The sequence below is a fragment of the Lepidochelys kempii genome, chromosome 23 (assembly GCF_965140285.1).
Source record: "Lepidochelys kempii isolate rLepKem1 chromosome 23, rLepKem1.hap1, whole genome shotgun sequence".
NCBI classification, from domain to species: domain Eukaryota; kingdom Metazoa; phylum Chordata; order Testudines; family Cheloniidae; genus Lepidochelys; species Lepidochelys kempii.
Genome location: NC_136402.1, coordinates 14,699,645 through 14,713,563, shown reverse-complemented (window position 1 = coordinate 14,713,563; position 13,919 = coordinate 14,699,645). Strand labels below are relative to the sequence as shown.

Sequence of the window (13,919 nt, the reverse complement as noted above, 5' to 3'; positions counted from 1 at the left end):
CTCTGCACTCCGAAGGAGACAGAGGGTGAGACACCGAACCCGGCCCACTCCCTGGGGTCTCACAGCTTCCCCCCGCTGGGATCCCACAGGCTGCACCGAGCTCCTGTATCCCGGCCCCCTGGAACTGGGCTACCCAGAGCAACCCACCAGCCAGGAGGGGTGTGCCCTGCTCCCCTGACTCCCCCAGCCTGGGACTGCTCCCCGCCTACCTCTCCCCCACCCCGGGGAGTGTTGTACTTAAAGAACTGCACAGGATCTGTTCAGGGGGAATAAGACAAAATGCCACATTTATTGGTTATACATATATCAATTAACGCTGTATCATATGCATATGATATATATTACACACACGCTCACATACACACAAGCACACTCCCTGCTCCCCAGAAGGACTTGACTGAGGGGTCCTGGTTGTACCCGCAAGCTCTGTTTTGGACTGTGTTCCTGTTGTCCAATAAACCTTCTGTTTTACTGGCTGGCTGAGAGTCTCAGTGAATCCCAGGACGAGGGGTGCAGGGCCTGGACTCCCCCACACTCCATGACACAGGGGCTGTGAGGGGAGACTGAGGGGACTAAAATGAAAATGGGGGACCCTGAGGCCGAGGGGGCTGGAGCTGCGGAGGGATGTGGGGGGGGCAGTGAGAGGGGAGGCTTCTGGGGGAAGAAGTGGCAGCCCAGGGAGTACTGGGGGGTGCTGCTCCCCCCTCGCTCCTCACATGCCCAGCAATCCTATCCCCTGCTCCTCCAGCTCTGACCTTCTTCGGGGAGCCTGTCTGCTGATGTGCTTTAACTAACTCTGAGTCTCTTTTCCCTGCCAGCTTAGGACTTCAGTGCTCTGTCTGGTTTGAGCCAGACCCGCCAGCCTGCTACAAACATAGACCAGGGTCTGAACCACACCCCCAAAGCTGCAAGCTTTAATTGAAAACCCCCACTCAGCAAGTATTCCTGTCTCCAGCACCCAGACACCCAGCTCCCAATGGGATCCAAACCCCAAATGAACCTGTTTTACTCTGTATAAAGCTTATACAGGGTAAACTCATAAATTGCCCACCATCTATAACACTGATAGAGAGATACGCACAGCTATCTCCTCCCCCAGGTAGTAATCACTTACTCTGGGTCAATTAATACATAAAAGTGATTTTATTAAGTATAAAAAGTCAGATTTAAGTGGTTTCAAGTAATAACAGACAGAACAAAGTAAGTTACCAAGCAAAATAAAAGAAAACACGCAAGTCAAAGCCTAATACGTTTAAGAAACTGAATACAGGTAAATCTCACCCTCAGAGATGTTCCAATAAGCTTCTTTCCCAGACTTGACTCCTTCCTAGTCTGGGCCCAATCCTTTCCCTGGTACAGTCCTTGTTAATTCCAGCAGATATCTTAGGTAAAAAGCAAGGGATTCAACATGACTGAGACCCACTTTGTTCTGTTCCTTTAATAGCTTTGGCAGAAGGCAGGAATCCTTTGTCTCCTTCAAAATGGAAAAGCATCTGGTTAAAGATGGATTTCCGTTCAGATGACATGATCACATATCCTGTGAGACTTCATTACCCTCTTGCTGGCACACAGGTATACAGGAAGTCTCACAAGTAAACAGAGCCGTTTACAACCAATTGTCCTGGTGAATGGGAGCCATCAAGATTCCAAACCACCATTAATGGCCCACACTTTGCATAATTACAAGAGGACTTCGGAGTTATATTTCATATTCCTAGTTTCAGATACAAGAATGATACATTCCTACAAATAGGATGACCACACTCAGTTGATTATAAGCTTTGTAATGATACCTGACAAGAAAACTTTTGCATAAAGCATATTCCAGTTACATCATACCAACACATATACAAATATTTTTATAAAAATATGGAGTGCAATGTCACACCGACCTCATTTCCTCCCGGGTTGGGGGTTCAGCCAGGGGAGAGGCGGTGGCGTCAGGGTCCCTCTCACCGGCCGCTCTGCTCAGGATGTCTCCGCAGATCAGGGCCCAGACGGCCCGGGGGGACCAGGAGACGGGGCCTGGCAGCCAGGAGGGTGAAGCGAGTCTCTTTCTTTACGGCCCCCAAAGGGTGGTGGGCGGCACAGACTGTCCCCGCAATATTTTATCTACCAATGAGGCCTCGTTTCCAACACCCCAATTTTGGGTCACGCATTTCTCCTCCCACCCTTTTCCCGTGTCCAGGTGGGCCCCAGCCCGGTCTGTGGGGTCTGTCCGGCAGCCGCCTGGGTTGGACAAATCCCGTCTTTCTGTCTCGCCAACGTTCCCCCCAACGTTCATTTGTCCAGGTTCTCATGACGCTGCCGGAACTTCTCACTCATCTTCATTGGTTGCGACATTTGGAGGCTCAGGTATCACAGCCGCCCCCTGCGGTGGGGAGATTTGGGGGGCAGAAATTCTGGGGGGGGTTCTACAATAGAAATACAGGGAAGGGGAGTTCTAGGGAGAAAGGGGAGACAGAAAAGGGTCTGGGGGACCCCGCTATAGAAAGAGGAGGGGGACAGACACTGGGGGTGCAGTAAGTGCCGTTATTCCAGCGCCAGGGCCAGACGCAGCCTCCCCACACACCGGGGGATGGGAGCTCTGTCTAGGGATGCTGGGGGGAATGGGATTTTGTGGGATGCGGGGAGGGGCCCAGCTCAGGGCTGGGCGATGAGCCCTGGTGGTGCTGGGGGATTTAACTACCCAGCTGCTGGTTGGGAAAGTGCTAGGGCCTAACGCGCCCCGCCCAGTGAGGTCCTGGCTGGACAGGGGACGACGGCGGGTGTCTGAGAAAGAGGCCATAACTGGGGGTGGCCAGTTTAGACTTGATGGGGACCCGCAGGCAGGAGCTGGCTGCAAAGCGGCAGGTGGCAGGAGGGTGGGGTGACCGTGGCTGTGAAATGCCGGGTGCCCAGCCCCAAGGAAAGGGAGTGGGCAGAGCGGGTGGTGCTGGGAATCCAGCCGCAAAGGGGCTAGTTATCGAGTGCCCGGCCCACCAGTGCTCTGGGCTCCCCACAGATGCAGATGGTGCCTTCCCCATGCTGAGTCCTGCTTCGTCCCTGCTCCCCACTGGCAGCCCTGGGCAGAACCAGCCTGGCTGGGCCAGTAAGTGGGACCCCATCACCCTCCAGGGGCTGCTCCGTAGGGAGGCCAATGTGCCCAGCCCAGGGGCAACTCCTCTAGCTGGTACTGCAGGGGCTCGTGCTCACGGTGTGACGGGTTCAGTCAGAGAGACACCCTTCGGACTGCCACCTGACGTGCTGAGATTACCTCTGAGCCATTTTCCACTGCCACCTTGAGACTCCAGAACCCAGCCTTGTTGAGCCAGACACACTAGTCTGCTCCAAACACAGACCCAGGTCTGGTCCACACCCCCAAAGCTGGAGGCTTTAACCAAACCCCACTCAGCAGGTCACCTATCTCCAGCACCCAGACACCCAGCATCCAATGGGATCCAAACCTCAAATAAACCTATTTTACTCTGTAAAAAGCTTAAACAGGGTAAACTCATAAATTATCCGCCCTCTATGACACTGATAGAGAGATATGCACAGCTGTTTGCTCCCCCAGGTATTAATCACTTACTCTGGGTTAATTAATAAACAAAAGTGATATTATTAGGTATTAAAAGTAGGATTTAAGTGGTTTCAAGTAATAACAGTAAGTTACCAAGCAAAATAAAACAAAACACGGAAGTCTAATCCTAATGCATTAAGAAACTGAACACAGGTAAATCTCCCCCTTAGAGATGTTCCAAGAAGCTTCTTTCCCAGACTAGACTCCTTCCTAGTCTGGGCCCAATCCTTTCCCCTGGTACACTCCTTGTTAGTTTTAGCTCAGGCGGTACTAGGCGATTCCTCATGTTTGGCAGCCCCCTTTGTTCTGTTCCACCCCCTTTTATAGCTTTGGCCAAAGGCGGGACTCCTTTGTCTCTCTCTGGGTTCCCACCCCTCCTTCTAAATGGAAAAGCACCAGGCTTAAGATAGATTCCAGTATCAGGTGACATGGTCACATGTCCCTGTGAGACCTCCTTCTTCATTACCCACAGCCTGGTCCCCACGTCCACAAGAAGGCTTGCAGGTAAATAAACCATCTATAGAAAATTGTCACACACGGCATCAGGGGGTCAATCCTGGGGAGCTGCTGTCAGGTCGGAAGCTTTTTTGGCCGGGGGGATTCTCTGAGGCAGGGGTATTTGGAGGCAGGGAGGTTTGTGCTGGCATTTCAGTCCCCCGAGGGGAAGCGGCACGTCCCCTGAGGAGATTCTCTTCCCAGCATGGCCGGATCTAGACTCCTGGGGGCACAGAGAGACAGCGGGTTAGAGGGGCCCGTGTCACCCTGGGCCCAGGCCCTGGGGGGAGCAAGGGGCTCAGAAGGGGGGATCACCTCACCTAGGGCACCTCCTTCGGGCGGCTGTAATAGGCTTCGGCCAGGATCAGCCCCAGAACGAGCAGGACCACGGCGCCCAGCGCCATGCGGGCAATGTTGGCGTTGGTGAAATCAGGGCACCCTGCGGGGGCTGATGAGGGGGGAAGGGAAGAGTCATTTGGCAGCTCGGATGGGGACATTGGCTGCTCCGGGATTAGAGCCCCCAACACCCCGTCCAGCAGGACCGGCCCAGCCCTCCTCTGTGGGTTTCCTAGGCGCCATGGCTTTGGAGACTCCCTGGTGCTGGACCCCCAAGGGGAGGCCATGTCCTGATGCCCCAGGGACACTGAGCCTCAGTTTCCCCAGTGAAGGGGGCTCCCAGGTGGACGAACTGCCCCCGAGACACCTGGCACCCCAGGACCAGGCCAGGGGATAGGAAAAATCAGAACCTCAGGGTCTTAGCCCCCCACAACAGGGAACCACCCCAGCTCCCTGTCCCCATAGGACCCCTCTGTCCACCCCCACACGTGACTCTGCCCCGGCCTGTCTCCTGTGTGGTGAGCCCATCCCCGGGGTATCTCGGCTGCTGACACACACAGCCAGGCAGTGCACACGGGGGAGGCTGGAACATCACACGCTGCCCCCCACACTCGGGTGGTGCCCAGGGCCCTGGGGACCAGGGCGCAGCCAGAGGGGGCAGAAAATCTATTGGGGGAGGGTCAAGGGGTACTATAGACCCCCAGTGGGGGGAGGGGAAGCAAGAACCAAGGGAATTCTGGGTAATCCTCACTCCTATTGCCAGGGGGATGTCTTGTGGCCCAATAATTGGGGGTTATTTCCCCAGGACTCTGGCACCAGCTGGGCCCAATTTCACAGCCCAGCCCCCCAGAGCCTGTTCTTCCCCTGGCATCCCCCAGCAAACTCCAGAGGCTGAGCAGGAGGCATCGGGGGAGCTCTGGATCTGGGGCTGACCCTCTCCATGATGTCTCAGCCCCACCCACCCCGGGCACCATGACCTGTTTCCATAGTAATTACCCACCACCCCAGACCCAAACTCCTCTATGGCTCCCAAGAACGGGAGCAACGCAGGGGAACATCCCCCGGGAAAAGCCCCCTTCTCTGCATCTCTCCCTGGGGGAAGGGGTGACCCCTCCCTCTGCCCTGATCTTCCAGTGGCTCCTGCTCACCCCCGGCTGGGAAACCCCCAAGTGACTCCGTCCCGGCTGCCAGGCCGGGTGTCCCCTCTGCTGGGCCCAGGGCTCAGAGCAGACCCTGGTTCTGAGCGTCCCATCAGTGCAAAGCCCCAGAGGATCCAGCTGGGTGTGGGGCTGGGTGGGGGGACAGAACTTCTCCGGTCTTGGGCCTACAGTGGCTGGGGGCAGAAAGTAGCAGATGGGTTGCGGGGCTGCAGTGAGGGGATGGAATGGGGCGGGACCGAGCGTGGAATAGGGGCGGGACCGGGGAAGGGGCAGAAAGGGGTGGGGCTGTGGGCGGGGCCCCAGGCCAAGGAGGCGGGACAGGAGAGGGAGGGCAGGTGAAAAGGTGGGGAGAGACTCCCCCTTGCTCTGGCCCAGGGCCCCAGGAAACCTTAATCCAACTCTGCCCGTGACTCAGCATCGATCGTTACTGTCAGTCCCGGGGAGGGGGGTTTGTGGCTGGGGACGGAGCTGGCTGGGCAGCCCCTGGGCCCTGATTCCTCTGTGCATCCCCAGTGCGGGGGCAGCTGGGGGAGCATCCCCTGGGAAAGACCCCTGCTCTGCAGCTCCCCCTGGGGGCAGGGATCCCCCCTCCCTCAGCCCGGAAACTCCAGGAGCTGCTGCTCCCCCCTGCCTGGGGAACCCCCCAGTGACACTGTCCCCGCTCCCTGTCTACGGGAGACCTATCGCTCTGGGCAGAGCCTGGCTCTGAGCATCCCATCTGGGTGCCGACCTTCTGAGGGTCCGGCTGGGAGCGGGGACGTGGAGCCGGGCCCCTCCCCTGCTACCACCAGCTGCACGGGGTGGCTGGGCTGCGAGGAGACGAAGGGCTCTGACCGGGGCCGGTAGCTGCAGCCGTAGCTCCCTCCGTGCTGCCGGCCCACGGTGGGGATGTGGAATTCGGCCCCGTCCCCAGCAGGGTCCATGTGTCGCGGCGGGTTCAGGTCTCCAGCCTTGTGCAGGAAGAACCTCACGTCCCGGCTCTGCCCCTGACACCGGATGGTGACGTCTGCCCCTGGGGCGGTGACCCCAGTGGGGCTCAGAGAGATGGAGGGTCTGGGTAAGCTGGGATCTGCGCACAGGAGACAGGCTGTGAGAGCCAGACCTGGGCACCCACCCAGCCCTGGCCTCCAGCTGCAGAAGAGAAGAGTGAGGGGGGATTTGATAGCAGCCTTCAACTCCCTGAAGGGGGGCTCCAAAGAGGATGGAGCTGGGCTGTTCTCAGTGGGGGCAGATGACAGAACAAGGAGCAATGGTCTCAGGTTGCAGTGGGGGAGGTCTCCTTTGGATATTAGGAAACACTATTGTGACGGTGCCCCCATAAGGCTTTATGAAAATATACTTGTCAATGTATATATGTGTGACAAGGTGGGACTGTTCTTAATGTTTCCTCTGAATTGTGTGGGGATGCCTCAGTTTCCCCTAGGCAGTTCTTAAGTATCTAGGGGGTTGGGTAAGGGTGTATGATCGTTGCAGAGCCCTAGAGGGCAGGTGTGTGCAGGGGTCTGGACACAGAGAATGGCCAACACCCTGTTTCCTGGCAACTGATGGCCTGGCCCTTCCCCCCTGCAAGGTGAGAGCTAAAGGGCTGGAGAACAAAGGAATCAGGTGCCCTCCTGGCCCCAGAAAGGGACAAAGCCCAAAGGAGGAGGGGCTGGAGAGAATTTAACTTTGGGGCTGGTTGGAGAAATGGAGTGAAGGGCAGACGTGGTTGTCTGGCTCACTGCCCCCCAAAATGGACCCAGCTGAGGGGTCCGGTTCTCTGCAGCCAAAAGCTCTGTGTTAGACCATGTTCCAGTCATCTAATAAACCTCTGTTTTACTGGCTGGCTGAGAGTCACGTCTGACTGCAAAGTTGGGGTGCAGGACCCTCTGGCTTCCCCAGGACCCTGCCTGGGCGGATTCGCTGTGGGAAGCGCACGGAGGGGCAGAGGATGCTGAACACTCCGAGGTCAGACCCAGGAAGGTGGAAGCTGTGTGAGCTTTGTGTCCTGAAGACAGGCTGCTCACGGGAAGGCGACTGCCCCAGAGTCCTGACTGGCTTCATGGGGAGCAGTTCCAGAGCATCCTCTGCCCCTCCGTGCGCTTCCCACAGCGAACATATCTCTGTCAAGGTTATCACCTACTGAATCTATTCATCCTATTTGTATGCATGTGTCATTATCGTATTCGAAGTTATGAGTATTGGCTGCGTACTTGTTTGATTCTGAGTAGGTTTTAGTGAAACAGTTGGTCAGCTTCCTGAGAAAGGACTATTCTCAGTAAGTGCCCAATCAAGAAGCCCTTAAGCCAACAATGAACTTGGAGATGCCAGTCCACATCTGGGCTTTCCCAGGAATGTGGCGTGGCTGATAATAAAGGAAAAAAGGACAAAGGAACAAAGGACAGGAACTACAGGGGATGGGAGTGATAGCTGGACCCAGACTAGAAGGAGATTTGTCAGTAAAAGGAAACTTACTGGAACTGGTGAGGTTTTCATCTGTATTCAGTTTGATTAGACATAGACATGTGTGTTTTATTTTATTTTGCTTGGTAATTCACTTTGTTCTGTCTGTTACTACTTGGAACCACTTAAATCCTGCTTTCTGTATTTAATAAAATCGCTTTTTACTTATTAATTGACCCAGAGTATGTATTAATACCTGGGGAGCGGGGCGCAAACAGCTGTGCATATCTCTCCATCAGTGTTATAGAGGGTGAACAATTTATGAGTTTACCCTGTATAAGCTTTATACAGAGTAAAACCAACTTATTTGGGGTTTAGACCAGATTGGGTGTTGGGCATCTGAGTGTTAAAGACAGGAACACTTCTGTAAGCTGCTCTCAGTTAAGCTTGTAGCTTGTGGGACCTGGTTCAGTCTGGGTCTGTGTTTCTGGCCCGGTAACCGCGTCTGGCGCAGCCAGGGAGGATTCTGGAGTCTCAAGCTGGCAAGGAGAGCAGGGGCAGAAGTAGTCTTGTCACATCAGTTGGGAACCCCAAGGGGGTTTCTGTGATCCAACCCGTAACGACTATTTCACTGGCAGGGTGATGAGGCACTGGAATGGGCTCCCTAGGGAGGTGGTGGAATCTCCATCCTTAGAGGTTTTTAAGGCCTGGCTTGACAAAGCCCTGGCTGGGATGATTTAGTTGGCATTGGTCCTGCTTTGAGCAGGGGTTGGACAAGATGACCTCCTGAGGTTCCTTCCAAGCCTAATCTTCGATGATTCCCCGTCTGGCCCTGGCATGGGCGGATCCAGGGTCCCCTGGCAGAGATTCTCTCCCAGATTCCAGAGTCCCCCTGACCCAGAAACCGGGCCCTGTGACCTGGGCTCCCAGTCCCACACACATGGAGGCGCGGCTGCCTAGTTCTTGGGGTCCTCATACGTCGTGTGTGGCCCCTGCCTCATTCACTGCATCCGCCCCCCCCCCCCCCCCCGAGCACAGGGCGACTCAGAGGCTGCTCTCTGGAGCCTGGCACTATAGGGCCTGAGCCCCACACAGGAAGGAAGTCAGCCCCTGGGAGGCAGCGAGGAGTCTTTATCCCCATTCTACGGGGGAAACTGAGTCACAGTCAGATTCACTTTCCTTCGTGAGCTCCCAGGGGCAGAGACGGTCTCTTCACTCTGTGTTTATGCAGCGCCGGGCACAACGGGGTCCTGACCATGGCAGGGGCCTACATGCTCCCCCAACACAAGGGATCCAGCGCTACTGAGGCCAGTGTTTGCAGAGGTCTCCACTAACTGTGGGCGTCTCCGTTTGTGGGCGGTCGGTCTGAGATCCCCCAAGATTGAGGCCCCCCGACAAAGAAGGACACTTTTGAAAACCGTGATGTGCTCCCATCACACAGAGTCTGTGGCCGCACCAGGAGAACAGTGGGGAGGGGATCACGGGATTAAATAGTGACTTACGGTTCCTACACACAAGGGGCAGCGTTAAAGTCCCCACTCCCCAGCTGGGCATCCCCACTGCGGGCTCAGGGCTCAGGGCAGAGCCTGGCACTAAGCGTCCCATTAGCACCGAGCCCCCGTGAGGGTCGGGCTGGGGGTGGGGCTGGGAACGGGGACGCCGAGCAAGTCCCCTCACCTCTCACCGCCAGATCCACAGGGTCGCTGGGGGACGACACGGCGAACGGCTCCGATCTGTTCTGATAGGAGCAGCTGTAGATCCCCCGGTCCTCCCGGCGCACGTTGCTGATGGGAAACACAGCCTCCAACCCCTTTGAAGCCACAGTTTGGAAACGGCGTCCCTCTTTATTCAGCACGAACCGCATGCCCCGGTGCTACCCCCGACACCAGACAGCCACAGCTCCCCCCAGGGAGAACCCCCAGCTGGGGCTCAGGGAGATGCTGGGTTTGGGGTAGCTGGGCTCTGCAGGGGGAAGCAGACAGGCCGTGAGACGCAGGCCCCGTCACCCAGTCCTGGGGCCCGTCCTCACCACGCGACCTCCGTGGGGGTCAGACCCGGTGGCCCTGGGGACGGACTCCTGGATGCCTTTCCACAGGGGCCCATAGTATCCTCTGAGCCCTGGGCTAACAGCATGAGACACGGAGCAACCCCAGCCCCTGGGGGCCCAAAGCTCTGCTCCCAAGTGGGTGACACACCAGTCCAGTCTCTAGGGGTCCATTTACGCCCTGGCTTCTCTGCTGGCAGGGGCCTTGGAGCCAGGACTCCTGGGTTCTGTCCCTGGCTCTGGGAGGGGCTTGGGGTCCAAGCAGGACAGCAGGAGGATGTGGGCCAGGACTCCTGGGTTCTGTGCACATGTAACGGGGCTGTTGTCCCCTTACTGACATTCACTCGGGGTGTTTTGGTTGCTAGCTCCCAGCACCAAGGGGAAGGGTCGATGGGAATCCAGGACCCTGAGACCGACAGTCCCCAGGAACAATGAGGAGAGGCCAACGCTCCAGGTGAGCCTGATTGCCAGGGCCAGCGGGCTAGTCACGAATCCAGGGGGTCCCGTCCTCTGGGTGAGCTGGAATCGCCTGGGGCAGACAGAGTGGGGCCGAGCTAAGGAGAAAGCAGGGGCCCGAGCTGAGCTGGGAGCACCCAGAGCCGGGCCAGCCAGAGGGGCCAGAACAGCAGCCCGGGGAGGAGGTCCGTGCTGGGAGCAGAGTCAACGCAGCAGCCCACAGAGCAGCCCTGTCCTGGGAGCGGAGCTGCAGCCACCGGAGCCCAGAGACGCTGGCTGTGACGTCCCCGGGCCACAGAGCAGGGTGGCGGGTTTTCCTTTCACCTTCCCCATTTTTTTCCTTATTTTTAAAAATTGATTGTTGTGTAATAAATTGTCTGTAATGATCAGGGGGTCAGGGAAGCGTCCAGCGCAGAGAGAGCACCCGGGAGAGGGGACACCCTCGCCCCTTCCTGAAGTGACCACAACAAGGTTGGGGGTCGCGCCCCCCGGGAATCTGGGGCCCAGCCTTGCCGGGGTCATGAGGACTCTGCCACACTGCGGGGAGGAAGGGGAGCCCTCGAGGTCAGGCAGGCCGCTGGGTAAAGGGAGTGGGAGTGAGGACTCAGATCCTTTCGCCAGCCAATCCCACCGGGGCGGGTATAACCCAGGAAAGTTCCCCACAATAGCGGGATCATTCCCCCGCTTACACGCAGCACCACCCCTGACTTGTAGGGGACTGTGCAAATCTCTCCTATCCACTGAGGTTTATAACCTTCAGCTCCGCCCGTCACCCCCTAGCTGATGTGTTACTTTGGAAAGGCCCCCCTGCTCTGCAGCTCCCGCTGGGGGCAGGGATCCCCCCTCCCTCAGCCCTGAATGTCCAGTGGCTGCTTCTTCCCCCGGCTGATAAACCCCCCAGTGACTCTGTCCCCTCTGCTGGGCTCAGGGAAGAGCCTGGCTCTGAGCGTCCCATCAGTGAAGAGACCCACCTTTCCCCAGGCCTTGGGATCACGGGGTGGGCGGCTGTGAGTGCAGGGGAGGGAGGTGTTGGGGCGGGGGCTGATCTGGGGGGCTTGTCCCCCATGGCTGCACTGACCGTGAACATTTTGGTTACCCCAAAGGGATCTTGAGCCCACGGATGGGCGCTGTTAGCGTTTGTATGAGCTGAAATAAATCCACATTCCCCTCCGCAATCTTCCCAGCCTGTGGGGGCAGGACACTAAACCAGTGGATGGTTCCCATCTGCTTTGTCAGACCCCGGGAGCGAAGGTCAGCTCCTCCTTACTCCCTGGTGGGGCGGGGTAGAGAGGAACTGGGACGGGTCTGAGCGCCCAGGGGGAGTTTGTGTTGAGTTTTGGGTAAGGTTCAGGACTCAGATTCCCTCCCCCATCCTTGATGTTACTGTTCTCCCCCCAGACTGATACTCACCTCCCCACGCCCCGCTGTGACCAGTCAGCCAGCAGCCTGGAGAGGAGACGGCTCGTTAGTGACCAGATCCCAGAGCAACTGGATCCCGCACCCTGGTCTCAGATCCACCCCACCCCACCCCGCCATGGGCACACGCCCTGGTCTCAGATCCCCCGTCCATGAGCACATGCCCTGGTCTCAGATCCACCCCTCCATGGACACACGCCCTGGTCTCAGATCCACCCCCCACATGGACACACGCCCTGGCTGTCTCTGATACTTACCGAGGAAGAGGACGGTGAGAGCAGATGCCATGATGGGGCAGTGGGGGGCCCCTGAGCTCCACTGAGTGCTGAGCTCCACTGAGCCTGAGGCCCGAGTGCGAGCGGAATGAGGAACTGCGCCGGGGGCTGCAGCCCCAGGAAGCCCGTGATGCGCTCGGCACCTTTCTTCCCATCAGCTGGTTTCTCTGCAATCTCCAGCCCAAACCTACCACGGTCAGAGCAAAGTCAGCTCCCTGCAACACCCACCAAACCACATCCCCTCCTGCAGCTGCCTGGTCCCACGCCACCCCCCATCACCCGCCAGCCCCACATGGGAGCTGCCCAGTCCGGGGACCAGCTGGGAACAGGGGAATCTCAGGAGGTGTCACGAGGTGCCCAGGCTGCCCTGAGCTTTTCCAACAGGCCCGTCTAGCCTCCCTGGAGCAGCAGCTCAGAGTAGAGGAGGGCTTCTACCCCCACACACACACACAGTGCCCCCCACAAAGTAACCCTCTCCCAAGGAGCGGGACAGAGATTCCTTCCTGACCCAGCTGGGCCCAGCCCCAGCCCTGGAGCATGAGGGTGGAGGGACCTGGCCAACCTCTTTCTCAGGTACCATCGCTGCACACGCCGTTCTTAGCTGAGTGATGTGGCACAGAGACATGACGGTGGGTTTGAGGGGGGTGGGGTTGTGGTTTCTGGTCCCCGTGAGCAGGGGAGGGAGGGGTAAATGTAGATCCTGAGTTGATAATGGAGCAGTGGATAAATCCGGGAAAGGGGAAGTCTGGCCAGAGCCGGCGCTCGCTTCCTGTTTCTGCTACTGCCAGTGAAATTCTGTGAAAACCTGATGCCCGGCACCTAGCCTGTTCTATACCCTGGCTCTGGGAGGGGAATGGGATCTAGTGATTGGGGGGTGGGGGTGGCTGGGAGCCAGGACTCCTGGGTTCTCTCCTGGCTCTGGTTGGGGGGGTGGGGTCTAGTGCTAAGAGAAAAGGACACAGATTTGAGCCAGCCCCCTAGGGGTGAAAGGCCCCGTGTCCCTTCCCGATCCCATACCCGGGGCAGTGGGTCTGTGCATCTCAGGGCCCAGGGCAGAGCTCACCTCAGGATGCTACAAAAGGGCCACGGGGGGTGGAGGGAGCCAACCAGCCCCCCCAGAAAGGGGAGGGGGCAAGTTAACAGGGACAGAGCTCTAGAGAATCTCCCCTCCCCCATCCCTGGCAGATGCCCAAGCTCTGGCTCCCCAGCTTGTTTACCCTTCACCCCCCACCCCCGACATTCATGCCTTGGGATCCTCAGCCTCCTGGCCTGTATCCCCTCCTCCGTACATGTCCCACCATCCCGTGTCCCCTCATGTGCCTGTCCCCATCTTTCTGCCCCCTGGCCTGTGTCCCTCTGACGAAGTGGGACTGTTCTTAATGTTTCCTCTGAATACTGTAGGGGAGCCTCAGTTTCCCCTATGCATTTCTTCAGTCTCTAGGTGGTGGGATAAGGGGGTGTAATTGTTGCAGAGCAAAGGGCCAGTGTACATAAATGGCCAACACTCTGTCTCCTGGCAAGTGATGGCCTGGGCCCTTCCCCCCTGCAAGGTGAGAGATAAAGGATTGGAGAACAAAGGAATCAGGTGCTCCCCTGGCCCGGGAAACGGACAAAGTCCAGAGGAGGAGGGGCTGGAGGGAGTTTGAGTTTGGGGCTGGCTGGGGACATGGAGTGAAGGGCAGACGGGGTTGTCTGGCTCACTGCCCCCCAAAATGGACCCGGCTGAAGGGTCCAGTTCTCTGCACCTACAAGCTCTGTTTTAGACCATGTTCCTGTCGTCTAATAAACCTCTG

General features: G+C 57.7%; 1 pseudogene; it reads right to left on the bottom strand.

Annotated features, from left to right (window-relative positions):
* Positions 1-4,112: 4,112 nt before the first annotated feature.
* Positions 4,113-12,139, bottom strand: LOC144929795 (T-cell-interacting, activating receptor on myeloid cells protein 1-like; annotated as a pseudogene).
* Positions 12,140-13,919: the final 1,780 nt, after the last annotated feature.